Below are 21,126 nucleotides of genomic sequence, written 5' to 3'. Positions count from 1 at the left end.
ATCTCCCTGGGCCCTGATGTTTTTGGGGAGGGTTCAAAGCCCCCCTGTGCCGTCGCGCCTGGGGTTATAACTCTTAGTGAAAGAGGCATGGACATGACATCTTTCCCCAGGGGATTGCGTCTTGCCCTCCTTTAGGGAAACTGGAACTCCCAAGGACCAAAACATTGTAGATAACTCAAAACTGGTTTTATTGTTCACAAAAGGTTATCTCAATAAGCTGGAAGTTTCAAAGGGGTAAAGGAAAATATACATTACAGTCTTTGGTTGTTTTAAGCCCAAGGAGCTCTGTAGCTGAGAAGCTTTTCCAGGTCCCTCTTTCTCAATGACTGTGAATGCCGGAGTAAACTCAGCCTCAGTCCAAATGGCCTATGTTTGAAGACACAGTCTTCCTCTGTTGTCAAAGGACTGATTTGAAGGTGCTTGAGACTCCTCAACGTCGTTCAGGTTGGCCCTATGAAGTGTAAGTCTCAAGGGTAAGAACCTCAGAATTGGTGCTGAGAGGTAACTTAATCAAGGGCTTTTAGAGCCAAGTCTCTCTTTCACGTCCATCTGGTAGAGAGCTTGCTGGTGGAATGAAAGGAGGAAACACTGTCCTACTCCAGGAAGAGGTGGAGCCAAACAATTGAGCTGAGTGAGCAATATAACAGGTGCAAACAACATTGATTGACAGATATAAATAACCAATCCAACTACATTTACAGGATAAGGGCAAAGTCAGGCATGATACAACAATTCAAATCTTTCAACTTACAGTTTGACATATAGATGGCGCCACTTGCGCCGTCACACCCCCTGTGGCCTCAACGGGGCTGACATTGGAGGATTGCCTGCAGTGCAAAGGAGCAGCCTCGATTGCAAAGAAAGGTGCAGGGAGCAGCAAGACATGGGATGCTTCTGGAGAGGCTTGAAAAGCTTTGCGTCCAGCCGGTGGCAATACCCTTTTAACCGGCCATGGAGGGGGTTGGTTGAGACTAGGTAGGAGCTTCTAGTTAACTTGTTAGTTCTGATACAGCTTTCACTGTGTAAAGACCTAAATACCTGCGCCAGGCTTGAATGTTGCAGCTATCAAGTGTAGAATATGTGAGGCTCCCATTCTTCACCCTTTATTCCAACCTTATTGCAGTGCAGTTTATTGAAAGAGTATATGAAAAATCCCAGCACAGGAAGGCCAAGAGTAGAGAAATCCTTTCTTGCTCTTTCTAATAAATTCTCTTACAAATGTATGTTTTTTCATTCTTTCTTTGACGTTACAAAGGCCATCCTTTGCTGCATTTCTGGGTCTGCAAAGCTGCTTGAAAAAGAGCCAAGAATGTCTGCACTCCAGCAACCCCCTCCATGTGTTTCCATGTGACAATTGAGGCATGCCAGATTGACCACCAACTGGCTAGCTCCTGAAGTGGCCATTGTTGGGATGAGAAAGACCTGCCTGTTCCTGAACAAGGACTGTTACTCAGCACATTGCAAATCTCGCCCATGCAATCAGTTGTGCCACTCTCCAGCTAAGCGGGCTGGCCTCCTCTCAGATGAAGTTATAAACCCGGAACCTAAGTTTACAGAACTTGAAGATATTACTGTTTTTACTACCATTCCCAACACTCTGTTGCCTTTGAAAAAATAACTTTTTTAAGATCTATGGCCCTTGCTAATTTTATATGTCTGGTTTTCAAAGTGTTATTGGCTTTACTGTTGATATAATGTATTTTATATATTGTGTGGCACCATTATGTGCTATTTGTAAGCAGTCCCAAGTCCCTATGGGAGATATTGTTGGGGTATAAATAAAAGATGATGATGATGATGATGATTATTATTATTATTATTATTAAGATCGGATCATACACATCTGGCTATTTTAATTTTTTTCTGGTCACAAAGTATATAGTGTTGTTGTTTTGCGCCTTCAATTTCTCAATTCAGATTATCTCCTTTAAACTGGATTACATGAGTCTACAATGCCATATAATCCAGTTCAAAGCAGATAATCTGGACCCAGAAATTATATGGTAGTTCAAATGGGGCCTGAGCGTGACTTGTCCATTGTCACCCAGTGAATCCCCATGGCCAAGCAGGGATTTGAACTGTGGTTTACCAAATCATCATCCAAAACTCAAACCACTACACCAGACTGGCTCTCTCAAAATACATACAATGTTATCATTAAAATTATGGTTGTCAGAGTGAAAATTGGGGGGGGGGGTGTCTGTAGAAGAGGGAATTTCAGTGGGAATTGTTTGTTTTACAACCAAACAAGAAGCAAGCTTCAAAATATTTCTGATGTCTGCCAAAAACTGAGAACCAGTATTTCAGGGGAAGTATAACCCAGTCTGGCACAGACTGATTCTGTATTCTTTGACCTGCCTTTCCCTTAACCAGAAGACCTTTGCCTTGTCTGAAGTAAGTTTCAATCTGTTCAGACTCATCCAATTCATTAGTGACAGCAGATACTAGATTAGTCACAAACCAGCTTCCTGGGAATGGGGTAGAAAAAAGAGAAAAAATTGCCTGTGGTTCCAGCGGTTTCATGTAGATATAGACAACATGGGAGCCAAACTAAGCCCTTAGGGAATTCACAGAGTAATAGCCAGGGAGTGAATAGAAATCCCTCACTAAGACCTGTAGAGTTTGCCCTTCCAAGGTCTGAAGCAACTAAAACACTGCCTCAAAGTCCCATCCCAGAGGTGTCCCAACATGATGCTATCTTCAGTGGTATCAGAAATTGCCGAGAGGTCCAGCAGAATCAACAGAGATACTTGGTGCAGAGAAGACTGAGAGGGGACATGATAGCCATGTTTAAATATTTGAAAGTATGTCACATTGAGGAGGGGGCAATCTTGTTTTCTGCTACCCTAGAGACTAGGACTTGGAGCAATGGGTTCAAATTACAGGAAAGGAGATTCCACATGAACATAAGGAAGAACTTCCTGACCGCATGAGCTATTGAACAGTGGAATACGCTGCCTCGGAGGATAGTGGAGTCTCCTTCTCCTGAGGTTTTTAAACAGAGGCTGGATGGACACTGTTGTGAATGTCTTAATTGTGTATTCCTGCATGGCAAAAGGGGGTTAGACTGGGTGATTCTTGAAGTCTCTTCCAACTTTGTGATTCTGTCATTATAAAAGAGCCACCATTGCTATTAATCTGCAGCATGATGTCTGAAACTGGGATTTCAATCACAAATGGTCACAAGCAAAATCTTCTGTTCAACAAATCCATGTCTGAGCATAGGACTTCCTGTGTTCAGACTGATTACAACACCTTGAGTTCCCTTTAACTGTTCACTGTACAAATTTTTTTTGTGTAGCCTTTTCAACTGTGACAAAATCAGATGGTATATGCATAATGTGTGCTTACAAGACATTTCCCAATTCATGCTTCAGTTTTATTTCTAATCCTTTTGTTACTGTAATTAATAAAGGGGTTGTCCTCTATAAAAAGCATTATTTTGAATGAAGAGACATAACTAGCATCTTCTGCTGCCCTGTCTTTTATGGAATTATCTTCCATCAATGGTTTGTCTCCAATCCCTCTTCTTTGCTATAATCCTGCAGACTATGAACTCAGCAATATAGCAAACAGCCCCAAGATAACACAGCCTCCCTCCTTTTTTTTCTTGGTGTCTTGGTTTTTAGGCCTGTTCCTGGGGTTATTTGGGGCACAAATTCATCCATTTGTGAGTTTTATGAGAAATAAAAACTAGATAGCTGTCAGATCTGCAAGTAATACAAAGCTGTTCTTTATTCTCATATGGCGTTTTCACCAGAGAATTCATTTTGCTTTCCCTCTAAAGTCTGCCATGTCCCTAATCCTTTCCTAGATATAGCAGTAGTTTGGTCACAGTATTCAGGGTGAGAGACCCTCTTCACCTTTTTCTCAGATTGAAGACAGACCATCAATGTTTTAGAAAACTTGAAGATCTGAAAGGTCAGTTCTACCTCATGCTGTGTACACTCATCCAGAGCATACAAAAATTAGTTTTTGGACTATAATACCCCAAATCTCTAAACATCAAAGACAAAAAGTAACTTTTCCAAATTCTATATTCACCTCATTTTTGTTTCTGCCATATGTATCATCAGCATGCATATACACTATGGAAAGTGCTAATCTCATTTGTTATCCTAGAAACCATTATACTACAAAAGGGATGGAAATGTTGGTCTCACCTGTAAGCTGCCCCGAGTCCCTTCAGGGAGATGGTGGTGGGGTATAAAAATAAAGCTATTATTATTATTATTATTATTATTATTATTATTATTGACACAAAGACATAGTATAACACAGCAAATGAGATTTCGTATCACAAAATCACAAGTCGAACACTTCCCAAGTGCTTAGGACTGTGTGATGTATTTTTGGATGATGCGCGCAGATCCCAGTAAGGTGGCCTTTTGCAGTTGACAGATTGTAATTTTGTCAATGTTTATTGTTTCCAAATGCCAGCTGAGATCTTTTGGCACGGTACCCAGTGTGTTGATCACCACCAGGACCACCTGCACTGGTTTGTGCCAGAGCCTTATGCCACCTCCTTTGATGGGTGCCACCTTGTTGTGGTGGTGGGGAGGGCTTAACTGCTCCAAGGATGCTGAGACCTGTGCTGGCGGTAGTGTAACTACTGATGGTCCAACCAAGCCGGAGAGGTCTCAGTTGAGGAGTGGAACTAAGAGCACCTAACCCATTAGCATTATGGAGAAACAAACCAAAGCGAAGCCTATACTGACTCAGTCGTCACCCAGGATAAAAAAGACCACGGTGGATGCTGCCGATTCTGGACATTCATCGACAAGTGGGCTATAGAATCAAAATACAAATGAACAGTTACAAAAGCGGCAGAAATATACAATGCCAGAAAACGGCACAATTATTATTATTATTATTATTATTATTATTATTATTATTATTATTATGACAATAGATTCAAACCAATTACAATGGGCTATGGGAATCTTAATTGATTTCTGTTCATAATTACAGTATGCTGGGTCCCAAGACTGAAAGACTGGAAACCATTTGGGGATCCATGGGTGAATCAGTAAGCTAAACAAGGTGGGAGGCAAGTAAGGAGATGTGATCATAAAGGAAAGCAGGAGAAAGTCTTGTGACAGGAAATTGTCTTTTCAGAACTTTAACCATAATCAGATTCATGGCTTTTTGCCTTTTGCAGACAGAGCTGTGACGAATTCTCACAAAATGTTTCTTTCTTAGCAAAAGAATGTCAAGAGGCTGTGAGCATTTTGGCCTCCAACAAAAAACATAATCAAAAACACAGGTATGAAGTATGGCAATGCCTCAATTGCCAGGTTGTTTGTGCTCACCCCTGGCATCAGAACATTTTTGTATAACTCTTCCAGCCACCCACCTGCAACTGCAAGGGGTAGGGAAGGCATTATAGATATTTTCTCATTTGCTACGGTGGTCTTCTGCAAACAAAGCACTCCCTGTGTAGAGTTATTTAAAAGGGTCTGGATGGGGTAGCCGTTGTGTGAGCTTATATCCCTGGGCAAGTCCTTGATTGCCTTTACCCTGTCCTCTTTCTTGGCATGCCACAGTATTTTCATGAAAAGCAATCTTTTTGAATAAACCTACTAGTGCTGTGGAGTGGGGTATTTCATTATGAAACTATCAACATCGGTTGTTGCAAAGCAACTGGAAATACAGTAGAATGCAAACACCAGCACCTACATCTTGTGCTGCGGCAAGGATTGCCCGTAACAGCATCACTCAATGGCTTGCCACCTCAATGAGTCATGCCCTTGCCACAAGGAAGGAAACATGGGGATTCTTTGGCCGCTCTTTCTTCTAGTTACAATGAGGGAAAATACTGCTCATTAATTCTTCATTATCACTTTGTAGATATCACAGCAAAAGCTGGGAAAGCAGCTCACTCAAAATGGCCTTTAATATATCAAGCTGACAAAAAGGCACTCAGGACACTGCAAGAAAATGTCACTTTGCTCCCTAATTATTCACTCCTCAAAGAGACTCTTTATTTCTACTTTCAACAGGCAAAAAAAGAATAGCTAAAGCTACAGAAAGCAGATGGCAAATCTGCATGTTGTTTTACTAAAACTGCACAGAAAATTTGCCAAATTATGCTAGCCATTAAGTGCATCACATATTTGTAATGCATTGCTTGTCAGATTCAAATCTCTTTTTGTTTGTTTGTTTGTTTGTTTGTTTGAATGAGGAACTAGGAAAGCTGGTACATATAGTTTTCTTGATTTGCTCTGCTTTGGCTTCTGCCAGTGATGGATGAAACATATACATTCATTATATTTTTGTGATTTGTTAGTCATCTAGGGTTCTTATCTATAGGCCTGTAGCACCCCACAGAACTCTTTGACATTTTAGATCAAGTATTACGATATGTATCTTTCTAGATCTTATTACATTCTTTCCCACCACCACAACTGTCTAACTGCTTAATATCACACTATATCACATCTGAAGAAGTGGCTTGATGTCCATGAAAGAGCATGCCAAAATAAAATCCACTTAAAGGTACTGCTAGATTCTGTTTCTAAATCCCATCTCTTCTCCTTTTTTATGCTGCAACAAACATCACTACTTCTTTGGAGAACTTCCATTAGACTGATTCTTATTTATATGTACACTTGATCCCCAACCCCCGCCCCATGCAATTGTTATCTGTACAAGATACTTGAACAATCCATAGTGGAATAGACGGAATCTCCAGATATCATAATGAGACAGCCTTGAGATGTACATATTCCCCTCCCAAGTGTGGAAAACAGTATGGTACTGCTGAAGTTTATCGTTTATGGAAATCCCCACTTCCAATGTTAACATTTCTAAATTGTGTGGTGATGCAATTTCTCTTCATATTAAACAATAAGGATCCAGACTTTATATGACCAAAGCAAGAACAATGAGTCAAGAAAGGATAAATAAGGAACACGGTAGCAATCGCAACCCAGTGATGTTCAGCGGAAGACGTGCTTTGTCAGCAGATCACATGGCACCACACTTCACCCGGCAAACATGATTGTTGCACTTACACTGACTGCACACAGTACACACTTGCATCATGGATAATATGCGCACATTTTTCAGGGAGCTCTCCCAACTCTTAGGCCATTATAGTGGTAGGAAACATAGAAAGTCAACACAAAAATGTCTTGATCTTCATGACCAAGCATTGCCATAATTTTTTGCACAAACTGTATACTAATGCTATGCACATATCAGGGTTGTTCTGCTTTTTTGACAATGCTTGTGCTTATCTGTATTGCAAACACAATATGCTAAGGGTGCTTTTAAGTACCACATACCACTAAGGCAGCATTCAGCAGATGGGATGTTGCTGCTAAAAAGCAGAATGAAGTTCTGACAGAGAGGATTGCTGGCAGGAAACAAAGCTGTAATCCCTAGTCTCATCACATGGCCAGATTTAAGCTTAATAGCATTGCCTTATGCCAAGCAGTGTCAATTACTAGAGAGTTGCTGGGTAATGAAACATCTGTTAGCATTTATATATATGCATCGGTATTTTCATATTATTTGTTGGTATTTTGCTTCTCTTGGATATTGATGGATTATTGTTTTGCTCACTATAAATTCTTCCATGACCTTTGTGTTTCGGTACTATAAATTGTACAGCTGTCCACACAAATGGTTAAGAAATTCCGAATCATGCACCATAGTTTAATGATATTGTGTACAAAGGAAGCTATTTACCACATTTCATAATATGATGAACTTTAACGTGTCCTCCATTTATTCTCCCATCATGTAAAGAACACTTCATTTTATCTAAATCTTGTTGTTGTGTGCCTTCATGCCATTTCCCACCTTTGGTACCCTCAGGTAAATCTACAGTATTTGGAGTTTTTCCTGCTAATATCTATTCAAAGGAAGCGTAGTCCAACACCTCAAAGCACTACACCACACTGATTCATCTGCATCTTACAACTTGCTGTGTATATATGAATGATACAACATATAATAGCTAGACAATTCTGATTGTTTTCTTTATTCTTCCTTGGCCACAATAAAGTGAAGAATTCAGTGCCAGAAGTCAACTGACAGTAAATAAGCTATACAATTCGTTTTCAGCCCATAAGGTCGATCAATCAATGAAACTTTATTTATATCCCCTATGGGGACTCAGGACCGTTTACAACATGAAGGCAGCCATTCAATGCCTCAAAAATAATATGCAATACATTGAACAATAAATAAACAATATAAGCATTCTATCATAAAATAAATTGTAATCAAAACCAATAAAACACTAAAACTCTAAAAGGTCATTTTTAGGGCTTCCTTAGTAAGAACTTCTGAATCATTTTCATGGAAGACGTCTGTGTGTGTGAGTGTAAAATCCTAGCCAAACTCAATGGAATAAGTTAGCAATCTTTCACTAATAACAATTTCAGACAGAAGGGCATGAGTTACATATTTCCGAAATGTGTAATTCAGCTGAAGCCATGCTGGATCAGGATGTTTGTAAGACTTTAAAAATGTGGGTTGGGAGAGTTGAGGAAATCTTAAGAGACGCACAATACAGTGCAATGCCAAAACAAAAAGGGGTCAGGTTCAAATATCTTTCTGGGAAAGTTCTACTTCTACCCAAGGATGAAATTTCTTTCACTAAAGGGAGAAGAATTTTTACCAAGGGAGAAAAAGCAGACATTTTAACCAAAAGCAACCAATGCAAGTGCCAGCTTTATATTGTCACACCTGGAAACCAGTCATGCCTACATGTTGTACAATTTAAGCATTACTGAGGACTGGTTCTCACTTTGTTATTACTTTCTTGGACACAAATACGGCAGCAAATATCTATCAGCATAGTCAGTTTTATGCAGTGGTTTGCCTGCTTTTTAATGGTATTTTGTGACCTGTTTAGCCCATGGAAGAATTAGTCAAGAATGAAAACAAAGCTAATATGGGAGTCAAAAGTCTGATCTAAAAACCGGGAAAACTCTAGTACAAACGGTGTCCTTCCAAAACAGACTTAGGCAACTCTATATCCCACCTCTCCACATCTCCGACTGGACACAGAGGGTGGCGGGGGGGGGGGGGAGCTCTCTTGCCCTGTTTATCAAAGTGGGCAAGAGCAAAGTGGACAGCAATCTACCAAAGGGGACAAGAATATATCATTTCATATGTAAATTGAAATGGTGATGGATTTTGATATTATTCTACCTGTATTTACAAAAAAAATTAAAAAGTGGACAAGAGCACGAGGCATAGAGGCTGCTCCCCTGAAGCCCTAAAGCCCTGTACTCTCACGCTAGCGCTCCCTCTGGTACTAGCTCTTAACTCAAAATGTTGCTTGTATGTCAAAGCAAAACCAGGGCTGAGCCATTGCTCTTAACTGAAACACTCTTAAGTTTGGATGCTCTTAAGTAGAGGTCCTAATGGAACTCAGATAAACGGTATGTTGCAGAGGCACTGATTTTCCTCACCACAATACACAAATCTAGATTAGTCACCACTAATTTTAATTTCTCCAGATGTTTGGGAGATACAGCTGCTTCTGCAAGATCCAAGCCCTCCAGTATTTATGAGCCTGACACTTACTTGCTCCACCTGAGCCTTCAGTTTTGCAATACATTCTTTAACAAGAAGCACAAAGGTATATGCACATAACTAAATGTGATCAAGTAGCACGGGGCAGCTTCTTTGGAAATAACTGATGTAAGAATGAAGGGTTGTACATATTCAACTCTGGTAAAGGTCACTAGAAACCAAAAAATAGAAAATATGTTGTGAGTTCTGTGCAGTGAACATTGCTCTTTTGCATGACAGCTGTCTGTTTCCTAAGCACGTCTATTACACTGGCAAAATGCACTTTGGTAACTACAATGTTAGACCTGTTTCTGGTTATATTTGACCTGCTGATTCCAAAAAAATGGCACCAGGTTTCTCAGCTCTAGATTTTGGAATACGGTGTTCCCTCACTTATTGCGGGGGTTACATTCCAGGACCACCTGCAATAAGTGAAAATCCGCGAAGTAGGGACACTATATTTATTTTAATATTTATACATTATTTTACTAGTTATACACTATTTTAAGTCTTTATCAACAAATTGTGTGTTGATAAATCACCTCCTTCTCCTCCCGTTGCTGCTTGGGCTCCTTTTCTCTCCCTTCGGCTTCTCCTTCCTCCCTTCCTTAGGCTGTAAATTGTAATTTTTTATGATTTATAATATTCTTTTAGAGTTTATTGACAAACTGTGAAACAGAGAATCCGCAAAAAGCGAACTGCGAAGTAATGAGGGAACACTTACAGAACATATGCATCTACCAGTCTTCATTTTCTCACCCATAGAAAACCATGATGCACTTATCTAAGAAACTAGAGCTAATGCAATCCCTCCAATGCAATTTTTTGAATCAGCATTCTAAATAACTCCAGTAACAGGCTTAAAACCCAAGCCAACATGAATATTTGGGGGGGGGGGGGGGGGTTTGTAGGGCTTAGTTATCAGTTTGAACAAGTGAGTGAATGGGAGACTTAGATCCCTTCCACACTGCAATGTAGACTCTCATAATCCAGTTCAAAGTAGATAATGTGGATTATCTGATTTGATAATCTGGATTATATGGTAGCATAAAAGGGGCCTTAGTAGTTGAAGGGGGGGTGAAAATGCAGCAAAAGGTGCTACAGGCATTGACCACTAGAGGGCGGACAAGCACTCTACAAGATTATATTCCAGGCAGCTCTTGGATCTTGCAGTAAAATAAAGCAAAATTCACTCTACAAAAGAGATGTATCCTTATTATCCAATCAAAATACACATAACACACATCATGCAAGCCTTCAAATCTCCACTTGCTTCTTCATCAGGCAAAAGACATTTAAAAACTTAATTACTTTCCTTCTCCTGTATGATTTTGAATACCTTTGCCTGACAGAGAAGACAGTTGAACTTTGAAACCTTGCATGAAATTTTATGTGCGTTTTAGTTGGCCAATAAGGTATTTCCCAAGGAAATCTTTGTTATATTCTCCAAAAAATAGTTTTGGGTAAATGCCAAGTAAGAAGAATACTGAATGCAAGTAGAGAAGGCATTTCTAAAAGATTAAGCTAGGCACCTCCAGTCCTCCCTGCTAGTCCCAGCCATGCATTGATACGTGAAAGCACATGAAACCAATCATAAATCTACTGCCCTAAGCAGAGAAATAGCTGATGTGCTAAAAGTTTGGCCTGGACAAAAAATGTGCTGTAAAGTACAGAAAACAATGCAAAGAATAGAAGATGCATTGGAAATCAACACTCCCCATTTCAAAGAAGTCACCTAAGTTTTCACATTTTGAATAATCTTAGCATTAATGTCCTTAAACAAATAGTAACACAAGATTAGTATCAAAAACTGAGGCGGAGAACAAACATTTGGCAGTGGCATTCCCCCACCCCAGAAATTCTCTGATAAGATAACAACTCAGGTTGGGCAATATTCAAGAATTTGATCATTTGACAAGATAGGGTGACAATAGCATCATGTGTCCAAACAGTATCACACCCACAATGCCCATACTATCATCTAGGCATATGAGTGTAACCTCTAACCATTTGAATTAAATGGATCTGGAACAAATGTGATGTGGGGAAAGGGATGCTATTGCCTCCACCAGTGCCCCTTAGATAAACTAAGGCCCTTTCCACATAGTCCCATATCCCAGGATCTGATCCCAGATTATCTGGCAGTGTAGACCTCATATAATCCAATTCAAAGCAGTTAATCTGGGATCAGATCCTGGGATATAGAGCACCTCATATGTATGTGCCCAAAGCTGGAGAACTGAATTTTGCCCTGTCGAGAAGCAGGCTTTTGCCACTCCCAAGAATTGTAAAGGTAAAAGTTTTCTCCTGACATTAAGTCCAGTCGTGTCCAACTCTGGGGGTTGGTGCTCATCTCCATTTCTAAGATGAAGAGCCGGTGTTGTCCGTACACACCTTCAAGGTCAAGTGGACAGCAAGACTGCATGGAACGCTGTTACCTTCCCGCCAGAGTGGCACCTATTGATCTACTCACATATGCAAGTTTTCAAACTGCTAGGTTGGAAAAAGCTGAGGCTAACAGCGGGAGCTCACCTCACTCCCCGGATTCGAATCGCTGTCTTTTTGGTCAGTAAGTTCAGCAGCTCAGCGGTTTAACCCACTGTGCTACCGGGGGCTCCACTCCCAAGAATACATCTAGGTAAAAGATAGTTTCTTTTAAAATGCTAAGAATTCTGGTGCAATTTGGTAGAGCCAAGGGCAGATGTCAGCCATATACATGCACACAAAAACAAGTACTTTGGCAAACGGGAAGGGCTTGCTTTGCGGGACCCCAGGACAATTGCCAGCTGTGTATGGTGGTGAAAAAGAATTCTTCATAAACACGGAAGCTATGTGTCAAATCATTCAAATGTATCATGCACACTAGTAAGTCTACTTAAATGTATTAGTGGCTCCAGCTGGTTCCCTTTTATCCTTCAAGTAGCAAACATATGGTCACATATGGTTACATATACGGGTAATCAGGAAATAATGTGTTACTATAACATTTTGTTATTTGAGTTACATAATTATAAGAATGTGTACATACACATTCACATTCCACCCTGCTATCCAGAAGGAGAGAGAGCAGTTTTAAAGTGTGTGCATTGATACAAGCAGAGTAAGCCCCCTTCCACACAGCTGTATAAAATCCACATTGAACTGGATTACATGGTACTTGATATTCTAGGTTTATTTACTTATTTATTTATGCCATTTATATCCTGCTTTCTCTACCCCAAATTACACATATAATTCCAAAAATTAAAATTAAATTAAAATAAAATTAAAATAAAATTAAAATTAAAATTAATCAAACAGACATTTAAAAACATTACAGATTATATGGCTGTGTGGAAGGGTCCATTAAGAGATCCTCTTACTCCTCCAATCTTTTTTCAAGTGAGGTTCTTTAACAGAAACCATCTTATTCTCACAAAGAGTTCTCTTAAAGGAACCAAGATTCAACCCACCACCCTGAACATTGCTGCTTGTTCAATAGTCAGCAAATCTTACATAAAGGGCATAATTTTTTTCTCACCATGTGCCAAGACTGTCCAATAGAAATAATCTCTGGGTGTATAACAGATTATTTTATATAGACAGGAGCTTTCTACAACTGAAAAATGGAAATTACCCTAATAATAAGGTTGAATTTTTCCCCAAAAGAACTTCAGGATCATTATACTATATATAAAAATGGAGTACATTACATTTTATGTATTATGCTGCAGCCTGGTTCAGCTATTTATAAATTAGGATTATCAAGTACCATGAGTGAGAAGTTTTACATTGATTTATTGATGTAAATAAAATAAAAAGCTCACCTCTGAATCAGGTGGGATCTGTTTTGGGAATAAATGTTTCAAAAGCAGAAAACAGGATACAATAAATACACCTGTTCCTTGCATATACATGGGGATGGGAGTTGCAACTTTTCAGGCAGTGCTGAAATCCAACATCATCTGAGGAATCATATGTTCCCAACCTCTGCATTGATCATATACTAATTTACCAATACAACTGAAAGCTTTTTACAATGAAATGTAGTTCACACTTTATTTACCCTGCAAGTTCAGAGAAAAATTTAAAGGATGAAAAGAGGAATGGAGAACAAACCGTACGAGCAAAGGTTGAGAGAGTTTGACATGACTGTCCTCACTAAATACTTCCCAGAGAGAAGGGAGCAAGCCTATTTTTGGCGGCCCCAGATGGTAGGACCAGGTCTAACGGTCTGAAGTGACAAATGGGTAAATTTTGACTTAACATAAGAAGGAATCCCTTGGCAGTAACAGCAATTTGACAATGGGATTTATTACCTAGAATGATGGTGATGTCTCTTTTTCTCAATTTTTTTCCCAAAAAAACTTGCATAACTTTTTTTTTTCCGTGTCTGGAGCAACTTGAGAAACTGCAAGTAGCTTCTGGTGTGAGAGAATTGGCCATCTGCAAGGACGCTGAACGCCCAGGTGTTTCGATGTTTTACCAATCTTGTGGGAGGCTTCTCTCATGTCCCCGCATAGAGCTGGAGCTGATAGAGGGAGGTCATCCTCGCTCTCCCCGGTTGGATTCAAACCTGGCAGCTTTCAGGTCAGCAACCCAACCTTCAAGTCATCAGTCCTGCCGGCACAAGGGTTTAACCCACTGCGCCACCAGGGGCATAGTGACCTAATTGGGATGCTCCAGAAGGAATTTCTGAATTGAGCAGGGAGCTGCAAACTGTAACTCATAATACTTCCTAGGAAGAAAGGGAACTACACCCAGACATCTCAGGATGCCAAAGGAATACCTTTTAATTTTTTTTGATGTAAATTCCTTAACAACTTGTTACCTTTCAGAGTAGCTGTATATATATCACATGACAATTGACGAACTCTCTGTGAATTTCAGTCAGTATGGCAGTTTTATAATTACACATTTTTCACAAAACAGATATTAACCTAGCAAGATTTTGACACCTCTTAGAGGAGGACTATTGCTAGAGCAGGATCGAGTGATTTGAAATGAAAACTACAATATTGAATCAGGCTATTGGTCTCAGCCATCCAGTCTGTTCTGGGAGCTGTGAATCTCTCATTCTGAATTTTACAGGCTCAGAAGGAATGTATGATTAGCACAGGCAATTATGCATTGGATTATCTATTATTCAGTGCCATGTTCTCTTGGATAAAGCTTGGGGGATGGCATTTAAATCTATGCTTTGCCCTTACCCCACCTCCAGGGTTATGTTGACTGCTTCATGGCCAAATGTAAACCTGATGCCTGGGGTTCTGTCTTGGTAGTCTTCTGTATTGTACAGTACTTATAGCAGGGAAATCTCTGACAGTCGGTGGTTTCTGCATAATCAGTTGTAATGTTTATCTCTCTGCCAAGAAAGTGAAGCTGTGAGGCTATTTGTTTGGTTTATTCTAGGGGGCGAAAAGTGGAGGGGGGCTTTACATTGAGCTGGGATTAAAAGCCCACACATATATGAGCTTTGATGCTAGGAGTGCAGACTGGGCAGAAGTCCTAGGTGATGGCGTGAAGTAAGGATGGGTGAGTCCGGAGACAAAGTATAATGTATTGTGCACTAGTTGTGTGTTTCCACAAAGTCTGCAGAGTTGTACTTGTTGCACTGGATGCTTCTTTGACATGGAACAATGCCATCTAGCCCATTATGCTTCTTTAGAGGCTCACCTTTGATCAAATGTAAAAAGAAAAACAAAAAAAATGTAAATACATTCACTTTTGTTGATACATTTGTTTCCAAAACCTTTTCACCCAATCTTCCTAATATTAAAAAGGTTTTGATTTTTTTGAAGAACAAATTCAAGCCTTCTTTGTGCCTTCCTGACATGCCATCCTGCCAGATGGGGAAATGGCAAGCATCCATTTAGATCTTCTAGAACTCTGGGCAGCTTCAGAGCCCTCCAAATTGCATCATTGGCAGGATTTCTGGGTCTAGAATTGGAAAGAACTAACTCCACAACCCATGTCTCTTCTGCCCATTTTGTAGATCTTAATAATGCATCTTTCTGTAGTTCAGCTGATAGAACTGGGAGACGTTTCCTCTGTGACAAAGATTATGCCACTGCAATTTTATCATGAATTTTCCCCTTTGCACTCCTACTGTAGTGGATACTATAGGCTCATGCTTCTACATGAGAACACTTCTTTTTGTTCCCCCATTTTTAAGACAGCCACCTGTACATAGGACAGAATTCGTATAGCTACTTAGGTGCCTATCAATGGCTTCTCCTCAGATCAATTGGCTTCTTTTTTGTTCATTGAAACACTGGTCTCTATAGGCCATGTTAGAAAGCACTTTAGAAATTTCTTTCAGTTGTGGTTGTAGTTTGCCACATGGTAAGCGGGAAACAGAATGCAATCAGTCTCTTATGAGACATCAGCGATTCTTTGTATCTTGGCAGTACAGTCAGCTCCTTTGTAAGCGAAGATATCTGGATTGCCCTCTCATCAAGATGAGGATGCTATCTTGGCTCCATCTGGGCTGAAAGAACCAAAGTTAATGTTCAGCCTATATATCTTCCCCTGCAGATGTTACACACTCTACAAATAGAGTCACTAATGGAGAGCAGACAGGGCCTTTTTCCAAGGCAAATGAAGACATTGTTTCCCTAAAGCAAAATATGCTGCCATACTGTCAGTAGTGTAAAACAGTCTGAAACTCAGTACTGCTTTACAGAGCTGAATACGTGCCATTGTCTCTCCAGCTTCAGTTTCAGTTTAGAATGAAGTGGGCCTAGTGTTCCATTGTTTGGAGGCAGCCATATCATTAGAAGGACACTCCATATGCATCGCCACCATTTTCTATACAAGGGGTGGCAGCATTGCCCAACTGGTTATCATGTAGTAAGCATCAATAGCTTAAATATAATTCCTAGGGGGAACTGATACCAACACAGAGAACCTTGGCACCTGTGAACAGGGAGTGAGAGTGTGTGAGATAGCATGCTGTTCTCCAACCCGCATACCATAGAGAACACTTACAAAATCAGAATATCCTGACATCAGTTTCAATGCCTCCTATTACCACAGTTGCATAAAAATTAGAGAGGATTATTGTGGTACCTAAACTGTTATGGTTGAGCCTTATGGCTCCGATACTGGGAGACGTGGTCGTAAGACTCCTCGGGAGTCAGATACTCTCGAGGAGCGAGAAAGGAAGCGGCTGCGGGATATCTTTGCAGAACCATCTGACGAGGATTCCTTTGAGGGTTTTACTGAGAGAATGGAGGAAGAGATGGTTGGCTCAGAGGAGGATGACATGGAATGGACTCGTGTGAGGGAGGATTTGGGTGCCACTGGCAATGATAGTATGGAAGGCGATTGGGGACCTTCAGGACAAGCTGGAGGGATGGGACGGGATCCACAGCTGGGGATGCTGTGGGGCATAGTCAAAGGTGTTTCAGTTCTGATGAGGAAAGTGATGAGGAAACGCCTGGAATTAGGGTAACAGCTGATAGTGATGAGGAGCTGTAAACTGGCATAAAATGGGGTTTGGAAGCAATGGCTAATTGCGTTGGGCAAGGTAATCTGGACAAACGCTTGGGCTCTGTGTGGGAAATTCCTGAAGACGGGTGTGACTCGTTTGCTGACTACGTAAGTTACCAAGGACACTGGGCATAGACGGCGGGAGGAACTGTGTGGGCTTTTGTTGTGCAACCTGTGCTTAATCTTAATAGCTTGGACCTCCGTCGTCTTCTTGACGGACGCCATCTGTTTATTCTGGACTGACTGACTGACTACGGCCTCGGACTCTCCTTCCTGTGATTATCGTTGGACCTGGTGAACTACAAACGTCTGTATCTGCCTTACGACCTTCGGACCGGATTGGAACTTCGCTGACCGCTTCTGCCCTTGAATGCTGCGTTTGTATCTGGAAATTGCTTGCTGTGTGGAGGAGTAACCTCTTAGTTACTCAAACATAGCTTTTGGCAGCAGAGAAGCATCTGCTGCCAGTTTTTTGTATTCCTTTGAACCTTTTGTTCACCAGCTTTTGTTTGTTTTAGTCCCAGGCTGAAGTAAGCTTTTTTGGTTTAACCCGGATTAAACTCCGGTTTAATCCGGTTTATCTTTTGAACGTTTTCCTTGTGTTTTTTTACTTTTAAGGCCAATGTTTGCCTAGCCCTTGTCTTTTACGGGCATTTTTGGTTCTGTAACTCCAATAAACTTTGTTATATCTTATCTTGTGGCGTTCTGTCCTTGACATAAACTGTTTCCGGGTTTTCTTTTGTGTTGATATAATGATCAGATTTAATATACTGGTAATGCTGTGCTACAGCTGAGACTTTATTTGCTTTCTTGTCATACCTCTTTGACTAAAAACTGCCCAAAGAGAGGAGGAGCCAAAAAAAACTGCTGATCTGTTGATTGAGCTGATATGGTGGCCTTTTCATACTATGGACTGGTGGAATGGCCATCAGATGCCATGTAGGAGAAAAGCAAAAGCCAGTGGAACTGGGCATCTGAAGAGGGCTAATGGTGGGTTTGCTACATTCTGGAGGAACGGCTGCATTGATTTTCCTGACAAACCTGTAAGTAGGTTAACCTGAGAATATTATCACATCAGTCAGTAAGTCATGTTAGAATCCATTTCAGACACTCATTTTGGTGGATGTGACATCCATTGTGGTCTGTCCTTCCTGAATGCAAAGGAAAAACTTAACTGGTTTTATACATAGGAGATAATGCTTCTGGAACATAGCCATACATCCTGGAAAACCCACCGCAACTCAGAAAAACTAACCCTTTCTCCTCTTGATCATTCGATCACTCTCCTTCTTGGCTGCATAGGAAAAATCTAACCCTTTCTCTCCCCCCCCTCCCCGAATTTTTTTTTCTTTTAAAATTTAAGTGAAGAAACTGCGATGGGCTTGCTTGCAACAAGCAACAAATAAAAAACATTTCCCTTGTCATATTAATGTTTCTTTTCCCTTCAAGGCAGAACTTTTAATATATTCATGCTTTTGCCTTGTTACAAAAGCTTAAAATATTAAAGTACACCTCCCAATTGCCAAATAAACACAATAGCAATATTGATATTGCAAAGTGCTTTTTAAAAATGGATATTACTTGGTATTCAGGACTGTGAAAATAGTTCAGAGTTCAGGAGTGCACAGCCTCAAAGCTATGAACTCTCAAAGATGCGCAGTTCTTCTCTAAAAAGGAGGTCATATATGAAAATGGGGACACAAGAGTAATGTCTATGTATATGTAGAAGAGGGGCTAGGCAGGCATGCTTCCATCTCAGCCAAGACCTGTTTTAGGAGACACATGGGATAACATCTTAAGAGGCAACAGCTCAAACTGAGTGGCCAGGTAAGGCCGTGAGCCTCAGTGCTGCACACCAAACAAAATATCATCTCAGATCGCTTTCCCAGACTTCTTGGACTGCCCTTGCCTTTTGTAGAAACCAGTATGAGTTCAAATTGGGGCTCTAAGGCACTCAATCTTCTCCTCTGGGCTCCAGGGAATCCTGTAGGAAGAGCACTGCCTAGAAAAATGATGTGTAATAGTACCCTGATTGAGCCTGTTGCTGCAGACTACATCTGAGCAGTTGCTGCAAACTTCCCTCCCATATCCAGTATTTCTCCAATTGAGACTCAATGGGAGGGAATGGTCAGTGTGGGAACCAGATGGGGAAATACTGAGCCTCCCGTGCCTGTTTACAGAGACATTCAAACTATACTCATCTTACCATTATTATATAAACACCTGGGCTGCTCAGGATAATTTTATACCACCCAACTCTGTTATAACCTATAATGTTGCCAAGTGTTCTGTGGCAGCGCTTAAAATCTGGTACCACAATTTAGCACTCTAACTCATCAGTAAACTGAAACTATAGATTTAGTGCGACCACCCCCTAGTCACCTAGACCTGTGCCCTCCCTCTTTATGCTCCCTCATACTCCCTGATTGCTCCTACCCCTCCCTCCAGATTTCCTTCCCTTTTCTTTTCCTTCTAATCTTTTTAAAAAAAATAGTATTTTGTGGTTTAGCCTTTTAATATACCTCTCTATTCTAGCCTTTAGCCTAGACTCCAATGATTTTAATGTATAATACTTATTTGAGACTGTATCCCACTCTCCTTATGGTGGTCTAGGACTGTAAAAAAGATCTGTTTGTTATGCTGAGCCTTGACCTTCCCCCGCCTTCTTCTCTTCCACTTTGTAACTTCTACCTACACCCATCTTCTAAGTCATTCCCCACTTATCCAAAACTTAAACGCATCAGAAATGTCCTACAAAATATCTTCATGCAAGAAAGATTGTAGAAGGAACTTCTCTCATGCTTGAAGAAATGCAACTGTTTAACTGTGTGCTTGATGATACTACACAAGCAATCCTTGAAAATCTGTAGAAATTAATAAACATTAGCAACAAAATTGTAACAGATTATTAGAAATCCCATTCAGCAAAAACAAATGACTCGTTAATCTAATGCTTCCAAAGCCAGCATGCTATTTCTTTTAAATGTCAATGGAAGATGGAGTGCTGTACTAAGTTCCAGTGTGTAGATTTGGGTGCTTGTGAATCTTTACCTAAGGTCGAAATATCTACATTCCAAACCATCTGAGAGGTAATTACACATTACCTGAGCATTTCAAAAGAATCAAAGTCCACAAGCTGTGCACTGAGATAAAGATCTACAGGACAGATATAATTTAAACAGGGGCCTGGAGGCCAGCTACTGCTCGACTTACCTCAGGATACAAGGGTCCAGTGGGTGCAGGAGGGAAGAGCAGGGAAGTCAAGCTATGGTTCAACAATGACAGCCACCATATTTAACTTTTGGACCATAAATCAAGTAGGTTTCATCTCTGTGTAACAAATCACTGCTACAGATGCTCATTCATACACACAAACACAAACTAGATCTATACCTTGCCTGCATTAATAACTTTGGGTTGTTGTGAGCTTTCCGGGATGTATGGCCATGTTACAGAAGCATTTTCGACAAGTCCAGGTTGGGAAAAAGAACTCTTGTCTGTTTGAGGCAAGTGTGAATGTTGCAAATGGCCAGCTTGATTAGCATTGAATGGCCTTGCAGATTCAAAGCCTGTGTTTCTTGCCTGAGGGAAACGTCAGGAGAAAATTCTTCTGGAACATGGCCATACAGCCTTGAAAACTCACAACAACGCAGTGATTCTGGCCATCAAAGTCTTCAACAACACATGAATAACTTTTTCTGGCACCCAAAACTAGACAAAGTGGAAGTCATTTTTTTTTAACTGAGCACAAATTCTCATGATTACATAGCAACCTACTGAAAGGATGTCTTTAACCTGAACTCATCTTTTTCAAATACCATAAGGTCCTAAAAAACTAGCAAGTCAAAATAGCATATTCTACCCCAATTGGTATAGAAATAAATTAAGAAGTTTGCTGATGTCCTGAATGCTGACAGATTTGGAAGGTGAAGGCCAACACAGTTGGATAAATTTGACCATCTACCTCTTTTCAAGGGCAGCAAACTCTCTTGGTCCAAAGGGCTGTATTCCTCCATAGGAGTTCCACCATTCACACAGGAACATCTGATGAGAACAGCCAAGAGTTTAAGCTGGCACACTCTTTGCAAGTGAAGTCCTTTTTGTTTCAACAGGTCTTTG

This window comes from Anolis carolinensis, chromosome 1 (assembly GCF_035594765.1).
Source record: "Anolis carolinensis isolate JA03-04 chromosome 1, rAnoCar3.1.pri, whole genome shotgun sequence".
Taxonomy (NCBI): domain Eukaryota; kingdom Metazoa; phylum Chordata; class Lepidosauria; order Squamata; family Dactyloidae; genus Anolis; species Anolis carolinensis.
This window is presented reverse-complemented; position numbering follows the sequence as displayed.